Here is a 9801-nt window from a genome sequence, read left to right on the forward strand (position 1 = left end):
TCTGAGAAGAGGAAATATTCTGTGTTAGGACCATTTCGTGAAGAATAGGTTGGTCCACATTCCTCATTCTTGCTAACGGAATTCATTTGCATCAGTCATTTTTCTGGACCTTTCTGTCTGTTGGGTAACTTCATAAAATTACTGCTTAGAAATAATGTTAAATGAACATTTATTTCTATTTTTTTTTATCAATTTCGTCACTCGCGGAACTGTGCCATCAGTGTACCTCACGCGGTGCACTGTAGGCAACACTTAAGGTCTTTTGCAGCGTCTCTTCTCCCCTGGCTCCTTTTTTTTTAATCAATTTCATCCCTCGCGGGGGCTTGCCATTAGTGTATCTCACGCGGTGCACTGTAGGCAATAATTAAGGTCCTTTGCAACCCCCTTTCATTCCTTTTACTGTACCTCCGTTCATATTCTCTTTCTTCCATCTTACTTCCCACCCTCTCCTAACAATTGTTTCAACATTTATTGTCGACGCTGAATGACCGCATAGATCCCAGCGCTTGCCTTTTGGCCTGGATTTTCTTTTGATAAGTATTATATCCTGTAGATATTCTCTTCTTGACTCGATAACCCTAAATATTTGACGAGGATAATTTTCCTTTTATCTCTAAACTACAAAGGGCTGCAGAAAGCGTTATGAATTATGCGAAAAAAAAATCGTAAACAATAGTGAGCAAATACATAAAAAATATCTGGCCCAGGCGTGACACGCGGAAGACAAAAGGGTAGGCACCTTTTATCAGGAAGTGGAAACGAAAGATTTGAGAAAAATGGGGCCGTGAAGTTGGCGAAAGATATGAAGGAAGGATAAATCAGGAGTCACTTTTCGCCCCGTTTCTCATAAATGCTGCACGGCGCGATGGACCTCGGGATTTTTCGGTTTTAGAAAACATTCCACCCGAAGAATTATTCACCAACGTCTGCATAAATATTAACCCCGAGAGCCACCCCTTCCCCACCTCTCTCTCTCTCTCTCTCTCTCTCTCTCTCTCTCTCTCTCTCTCTCTCTCTCTCTCTCTCTCAGCAGCAGAAATACTTAAGTTATACCGCCTGATTATATTATCGTTTCTGTTTGTATATTCTTGTGAGTAATGCTCCACTGCGCTTGAATAGTAAGTGGCTATTTATCTTCGTAATGTAACAGACTTGCGCTTCGCAATAAACACGACAGCTAATGAAACTGTAAATAGCTTTTAGATTCATTTGTGAATTTATCTTTATTTCTTAAGAGTTAGTCATCTCAGGAGGTACATTTAGCTACTTTACTTTGGGTGACGACTTCGTAAGCATTGCTCAGAAACTTTGCTATGTTTGCAAGCAATATTTTTTGTCTGCTAACTGCTCATGTTTTGATAAAATTTATTTGATTTGTGTTCTCTTTCAATTTATTTATTGGTAATATTTTTTTTATCGATAATAATGAAATTAATAATCATCTTTTGTTTTGTGTTCTCTTTATTTTTTTTATTGATGATAATTGTTTTATTGATAATAATTACATTAATCATAATCCTTTGTTATAAAAGTCTGCGTGGTATACGTATGAATTTGTTTTAACATAGTCTACGGGTAAAGAACTCCACTTTTAACTATGACAAAATTTTAAACGAGAAAATGCAAAGTGGCATAATATTTTATTCAGAACAAGAAATTATTTATCCTCCAGTTTGCAGCATAACCGGAAATGCAGATGAATAAAACGTCAAAGGGGAAATAAATTGGATAAATTAATAATATAGGTCATTTTTATGCATAAAAAAGAAAGGGAGTTGCTGGAGTGTAATGAAAATACCCCGATACAGGAGAATTGAAATGATATCATTCTAAGGAACGTGAAAATTAAAAGTGTGAAACTAATTTAACGAATGATAAGGATTAGAAAGGGGGCAAGATTTGTGTAATGAAATAACAATGTACTTGCAGAAAGAGGGAAATTTGTCCATCTTGCAAGAAATGGGATTTCCTAACAATCACATCCTGTCGGCGAAGGAAATAATCATAACAAGGAAAATAAGTAGCCACTTATATCGAATATAAACTTGCTGACCTACAAAATGAAAAGAGGAAAATAATTCTCCTTCTTTATGCGAAATAAGGTTTCGTCAAAAGATCGCATCTTAGCGAAGGAATGAAATTGGAAAACGACCTGAAAACATTCCTCTCCCGGAGGGAAAACTGGAATGGGAGGAAATTTGACATCCGAAACCCAGCTTCCATGACAGAGAAGGAAAAGGAAAACAGCCTTACGGGAGATGAGAGGGCAAATGGAACGAGACAGTAGAATAATGGAATGGTGTAATCAAGTTTTCTTTGCTGAAAAAGAAAATGGGAAAAATCACTGCCAGAAAGATGAAGCCGTCATATGAAACTTCCATTGAGATAGAGATATAAAGATGCGTGAAATCGCTCGAGATAATTCTAAATATTATAAGAAAAAATGGAATATATATTACAACCAAGGAATAAATAAAAATGGCAATTTGGTGTTCGACCAGTCCACAAAAAAAAAAAAAGGTTGCTGAGAAATCACAAGAGATAAGTCTTTTTCTTCCCAGAATATTACAGAACTCTGAAGAAAAGTCGCATATGAAACTTGCAGTTCTTGGAGGAGGAGGAGGAGGAGGAGGAGGAGGAGGAGGAGGAGGAGGAGGAGGAGGAGGAGCCCCCAAAAATAGTCTCCCGAACGAATGTTGGTCTTTTGACAGCTTGAGCAAAGCACTATCCGAAATATAAGAAAGGGTTAGTCTTACAGTATTTAAAAAAAAAATAAAAAATACCATAAATATCACCTCATGAGATGGAAGAGAAGCGAGTGAAGCATGAATTTCCCCGAGGAGAGAACGTGAAATAGTTACTCTTAAGTCTATGATGCAAAGTACAGTAACTAGACGCAATTTTCCTTCAGACAAAACACAGGGATCAGAATGAGTCGTGTACTCAAACGCCTCAGTGGCGTGATCGGTAGCCGCGAATTCGATTCTCGGGCATTCCATTGAGGTGTGAGAGATGTGTATTTCTGGTGATAGAAGCTCACTTTCGACGTGGTTCGGAAGTCACGTAAAGCCGTTGGTCCCATTGCTGAATAACCACTGGTTCTATGCAACGGAAAAACACCATACAAACTAACAAACGAGTCGTGTACAGGAGGAAACGTAAATGGACACGAAATGTCCTCTTCGTATCTCCATCTTGATTTTCGGTTTATTTATTTTTTTTCTCTTTTATTTTCATCAAGACTTCCGTGAGGATTCGACAGTTCTTTAGGGCATATACGAACATATGGTAAATTTATATGTTACCAAATTTGTCACATTAAATTGAAAAGAGAAGAGAGAAACAATGATTTATTATCCAAGTAGCATAAAATTAGAGAGAGAGAGAGAGAGAGAGAGAGAGAAAGTAAATCAGTGCTAAAGTAAGAATAAGATTATGGGCAACATACCATCAAATTTAAAAGCTATTTGAGAAATAAGAATATCTCGTCTTTTGTGCAAATAAAGCAAAATCCACGTTCCCAGGACTACTGGAAGAATTGAAAGTCAAAAGTCCAGGAACGGAACGACCCCGCCCCCCTCCCATTTCTACCACACCCCCCCCCCCCCCCAGAAAAAAATGGGGGAAATGACATCCTCGCATCCTTCTCTGTCAGGGGAGGGTATATAAGTACATGCTAATTTCCTCTTGCAGCTCTAAATATAGAAGCCTTTGGGGGGAAGGGGAGGGGTATGGGGCACCTCTCCCTTTTGTCAATACCACGCGTAGCCTCCTCGAGGTCTCCCCAAAAACTCTTGCCCTCCCCCTACCCCAAACCCCCCACTTCATTCCCCATCCCCCGCGCCCTTAAGTTGCCTTTCCTTAGCCCATATTAACTTTTTTAAATGCGACCCGGTCTGGACGTATAACGATTTTTCCGTTAGGGATGGAAATAGTCATGGAGTTCCTGGAAAGGTTTTGGAAATATGGAATTACAATCTGGAAGCGTAGCTTGGCAAAAAAAATATATAAAAAAGAATTAGAAGATCTATATCTTTTTGAGGGGGATAATTAAGGTTACGTATATTCTTATAAAATAAAAAAAATAGCATATGGAGACCATTGCAGTCACAAAATTATAAAGGTATTTTGTCAGTCGTTTGTAACCTGGGTTTTTAGCATTGCTATGAATTAGCTTAATTCATCAATTTCCGCAAACTCTCTCTCTCTCTCTCTCTCTCTCTCTCTCTCTCTCTCTCTCTCTCTCTCTCTCCTATAACAATTTGTATTTATGAAGCTAAATAATATACAAAAGACAAACCATTAGATATTTCAACGATCAAGTGTATATGCCTGAATATCGAAAATTTAAAATAATATATATATAAAATAAAAATAACAGAGTTCCAGACAGAAACTGACACTATGAGGTCAATCTTACCTTTAGCTATTGTCGTAGATAATCATAGAAATAATAGCGACTTTAAAAGAGTCCGTCAAAACAATTTCTTCGGTATTCGCGTCATCGTTGTAATTCTTCGTGACAACTTGAAGCTTTTTACGTCGATGATGATTCCTTCATTTCACCGGTCGTACATTTATTATGAATGGTCATTGAAAGTGGCGTCAGTGACCGTAGCAGTTGCGACTCCAGATTGTGAGATAAAAAAAAAAAAACAGGTTATCTCTGAGACACGAGCAACGTCTGTGAATGGTAGTAGTAGTAGTAGTAGTATATCCTTGCCGATGAGATGAGAGTCAGTCTCCTATGATGAAAAATAACCACTCAGCGTGACTCGCAACACTAAATACGTAAGTGTTTCAAAATAAAGAAAAAGCATTTTCGGTTTAACAAAAAGGGTCAACGTAGGTAAACCGGAGGACTAACAATCGCCTCGTCTTGGAGGAATGATTCCGAGATAAGCACTTGTTGCGCTTCTCGCCACAATTCACCAGCAATCGCGGAGGACGACCGTGGGATCGACCTGTTCTGGTGGCTGCCTAGTCGGCAACTGGCAGCTGGCTCTGGCTGGCTGGCAGGTCTGCCGCCTCTAACTGTCACGCCAGGAGGGAACTGACGCCAGTGGCGGTGGATCCTCCGCTCTCATGTGGATCTCGCCAACACACACTTACCAAAATAAATGATAGAGATCGAGAAAAATATTGATGAAGAGGAACAATAGTGGGTCTTGGTTACATGTCTTTTGGTTTGCCACTAGCTAGGAGGAATGAATTTATGACCAGTGATTTTGATGGTGCGAGGCACGAGTGTTAGTCTTATTATTTGTGATTTCCCAACTTTCAAGCGATTCTGGACCAAATAAAATTATATATACGTATATATATATATATATATATATATATATATATATATATATATATATATATATTCACCTGTGCTGATGTTTTATATATATATATAGATATATATATATATTATATATATATATGATATATATATATATATATATAATATATATATAACATTTATATAGTGTGTGTGTGTGTAAATATTATACATATGTGTGTTTAGCTTTATGTACTACTTACGGGCTGCTGAAGAGCAAGAGCCCGTGCCAGCATAAGGCTGGTTTAATCTATCATTATCATTATATACTCATGCATGATGTATGATGTTTAAGTATCAATTCTGGGTTTGGAGAAGTTCCTCTCCTCTAAACCTGTCAGAAAGCAGTCATCCATCCACCCGTGAGGTCTTGGTTACCTGTTGTGAGTCTCAACAACTTCGTTGATATCTACCCGAAGACAGGAATCCATCCAGCCGCTTAGTCAAGGTTACTTGTTGGACGAGAGATGTCGTGAGTCCTATGCAGACATATTTCCTAACTATCAATCCTCAAACAAATGAGGCAAAAAAGTAAGTGCTTCTTTTTAGGTAGTACATGACCCTGACTTGCTGCGGTGAGATGAAAGAGGGTCTAATCCTCTGATCACTCATTCAAAAACCTATCAGGTAAACATTTAACCAGAACAGAGGTTAAAGTCAAACACCTTCGTCAAGAGGCTGCTGTTTATGTAACGCGACCCATTAGCATATTTATGTTCCCAACCGGAAAAAAAAATGAATCTCGACCCGAAAGGTTTTCCCTCAGACCATAGACCAGGAGAAAATTGAATGTTTGTGTACAAAGCCTCGAAAGTCAACAATTTCGACGTTTCGTAACGTTTTTTTTTTTATTTTGAGGGAAGACCTCATCCTCTTACCCGAGACTTTCGGAAGAAGAATTTTTGTTTTATGCTTCACTGCGCCCCCAGGTTCTGCTCGCGGGAAGGAGAATCAAGAAGACAACAGGAAGAGGCTTGCCCCTCGAGCAACCCCCCTCCTCTCCACGGCTCCCACCATGCGCCCCCTCCCCCCCTCTCTCTCTCCTCCTCCTCCTCTCACACTCCCTCTCCCTCACTCTATCTTCTTTAAGACATTTCTCATTTTCTATCAGCGCAGTCCATTTGACAACTTTGACATTTTTTGATTAAGGCTGTTTTGATGTATCTTAAAAAGTGATCGACGATGCACATAGTAGAGCAAACACACAGTGATTTTGTTTGTGTCGATTGTTGATTCTAGATTTAACCACTAGGGGACGTAGCCACAATCAGTGTCCCCATAAAACCAGGAAGTGGATATGTACTGGAAAACTTTAATTCAGAGCGCATCTCGTGCATATATGGGAACACACGGGTGCCACTGATTACGGTACATTCCATAATTGTACAGATGGTGTACAGAAGGACATAGAGGGGTATGTTTGTCAAAATGTTGTTTCTGTGCATATACACGTATACATTTGCAAGTGCATGTACTGTATACAGGTGCATGGGCATCACAGACTAAGAAAGTATCCGTGTGGATATATATATATATTTCCATATATTATATATATTATATATAGATATATATATAATAGTATATATATATTATATATTAATTATTAATATATATAATGTTTAAATGTGTGTACACGAGTGTTTCCGTTCGTTCAGCAAAGCATATTGGCGTGTGTGAATGCGCACATAAATTGATTTGTAATGGCACTCATATATTGATCTCGTTATCAAAATATATTTTCCCCTCTCGAACGTACCCAACCCTGTATTTTACCGCGCTGGTGAATAATCATGCACCCGTTGTAAAACTGGAATGTTTATCTTGTATTTACGTCCAATGTTAGTATGTTACGCAGAGCGATTTTCATTCCCGTGTTAATTTTGTGTTTGTAATACCTTCCAGGTAAACGTGTGGGCTCTATAACGGTGTGTTTGATTTCCTTTTCCATATTATTTTCTTCATGTTTTGTATGACCGTTATTAGATTCTGTTTAATTTTATATAAATACGTATTGATACGCCCATTAATACGTATTTCCACATGCCTGTCATTTCATCATTACTGACTTGAAAAGGTGAACCGTGAAAAGTTGGCAGTTATTTCGACAGACTATTTGAGAAATTAATTAACTCCTCGCATTTTCTAAAGTTTTCAAAGTTTGTCTCTGAATTGTCCGCCAATTTCCACAGAAAATCGATATCCCTTTTGTTCTTCGTGCATTCTTACATCCTGTTCACGGGTTAAGCTCACTGCCAGGGCGCAGTTTTCCTTCTCAAGTTATTACTGAGAATTTACGTCGATCTTCCCGCCTAATGGATTTGTCGATCTTCCCGCCAAATGGATTTGTCGATCTTCCCGCCAAATGGATTTGTCGATCTTCCCGCCAAATGGATTTGTCGATCTCCCCGCCAAATGGATTTGTCGATCTTCCCACCAAAATGATTTGTTTAATGATTCTCGCTTTGTTTCTTTCCTACGCACGAAACTTGTTTATTTTTGTTTTGTGTAGTTCATTTAACAACCCAGTAGTTCTGAGAAACCATTGGCATAATGCTCTTTTCACATCCATCTTTGTTTTGATTTTAATATCAAACATAAAAGTATTATTTTGCCCTGTTTTTTCTAGCCATATAGTAGGAGAGCGTCCTTATGAGAGTCGAAAGAATTATGGTTATTTTTTTTTTTTTTTTTTTTTTAGATCAGAGCTAAATGTTACTAATAACCCCTCGAATCTGTTGATACAATAATTGCAGTTTATTAAACAAACTGTCAGTAAATGAGAGAGAGAGAGAGAGAGAAAGAGAGAGAGAGAGAGAGAGAGAGAGAGAGTCCTTATACAGACCTTACCTTACAGCTCGTTCGGGTTGCCCCAGGTCCCTCAGTGTGAGGCACCTCTAGAGAGAGAGAGAGAGAGAGACCTCAACCATCGTACGATATGTTCCCAACAACGTGCAGATTAGAAGACGCATCTTTGAAACCCTACGTACCCATTTTACATGTAACACTCATCGCACAGTTGGTTTTTCAGCCCACATTTCATATTCACGTCTTTTCTTCCCTATTCCTAATGCTATCTCGCGCCTTCCGTTCCAAAGGCCACCACGCCACAGGAGAAGAGGAACCAGAGCATCTCTAAACAGAAGTTTTTGGGGAAATGTGTGAATCTCAGGGCGTGAACTTTAATTTCCTTTTGGGGAGAGGAAGCAACATTCACGCGAGCGTTAAATATCTCGTTTGCCTCGGGATGCTGCATCTACGATCTCCAATCCTGCCGCAATAGGAGGAGTGAGCACAGGAAGGAAGGCAGATTAAGTGCAGCAGTGAAATAAAAGGATATCTTTAACGTGTGTTCAAATTAAACATTTTATGTTGCTTGTGCATTAAACACAAGTTTACTAATGTAAAATATATATACATATATATATATATATATAGATATATATACATATACTATATATATATATATAATATATTATATTATATATATATTATTATATATATATTATTATATATATAATATCAGATATATATAAGTTAAAAAGTGTTAAAACAGGAATACCATCTCAATGTCTAAAAAGGCCCATTAAAAACACTGGGGATTTAAAGCTAAGGACTAAATTTCGGTGGACTGACTTCCACCCTTATAGATGTGTATATGTGTGTAAATGTGTATACACACACAGACATATATACACAATATATGTATACATATTACATATAGATGATCATGACAGCTCGCCCAATCGAGACGTTTGTACGTGCAAAAATAAATATGGAAATTGCGAAATGATTGTAAAGCAGCGGAACGATCTGCTGCAATTGGCATTTTCGAGTAAACGAGAGGGGAAGTAAAAGGCCAGAATTGCTGCCGTTGTTATAATAAGAGAATAAAATATTAATGCGTTAAGGGGTAACGTGAGGGAAGAATTAAATTATTAGTTTGGATTTATTACGTATTATTTACAATGGAGGGCAAACCATGTCAATAGCAAAATTTCGCTTTAGAAGGAAATATCTTGAATGACTCTATAGTTACTAATCATTATAGCACGTGCTCACACACACACACACACGCTCTCTCTCTCTCTCTCTCTCTCTCTCTCTCTCTCTCTCTCTCTCTCTCTCTCTCTCATGGAAATACTCCATGTCAACAATATTTTCAGAATGAAATGTCGTGGATTCTCTCTCTCTCTCTCTCTCTCTCTCTCTCTCTCTCTCTCTCTCTCTCTCTCTCGTGCTGCGGCGCTCAGATGGAAATAAAAAAAAAATTGTATAAGCCTAACTTCAAGGAGGCTTTGGCCAGACACGAGAAGGATTTGGTAAGCTGCAGTGGAGACTTTTTCTCATCTTGTCGAGTTGGGTGCTCAAGGACCTTGCAACTTGCGACGCTATTTTTTATTTTATTTATCTATTTATTTTTTGTTGGGGGGGGGGGGGGGGTGGGTTGACTTGAGGTGAATTTCCAACGCCATGCA

At 38.3% G+C, this 9801-nt stretch overlaps 1 protein-coding gene across 1 annotated transcript in view; it reads right to left on the reverse strand.

The window, feature by feature from the left end:
* The window catches only part of LOC135214927 (uncharacterized), a 96415-nt gene extending 91379 nt beyond the window's left edge, over positions 1-5036 (reverse strand). Inside the window, exon 1 of the mRNA XM_064249415.1 lies at positions 4421-5036. The gene's annotated coding sequence lies outside the window, so the exon portion shown is untranslated. The remainder of the gene's footprint in view (positions 1-4420) is intronic.
* Between the last annotated feature and the right edge of the window lie 4765 nt (positions 5037-9801).

This window comes from Macrobrachium nipponense, chromosome 46, assembly GCF_015104395.2.
Source record: "Macrobrachium nipponense isolate FS-2020 chromosome 46, ASM1510439v2, whole genome shotgun sequence".
Classification (NCBI taxonomy): domain Eukaryota; kingdom Metazoa; phylum Arthropoda; class Malacostraca; order Decapoda; family Palaemonidae; genus Macrobrachium; species Macrobrachium nipponense.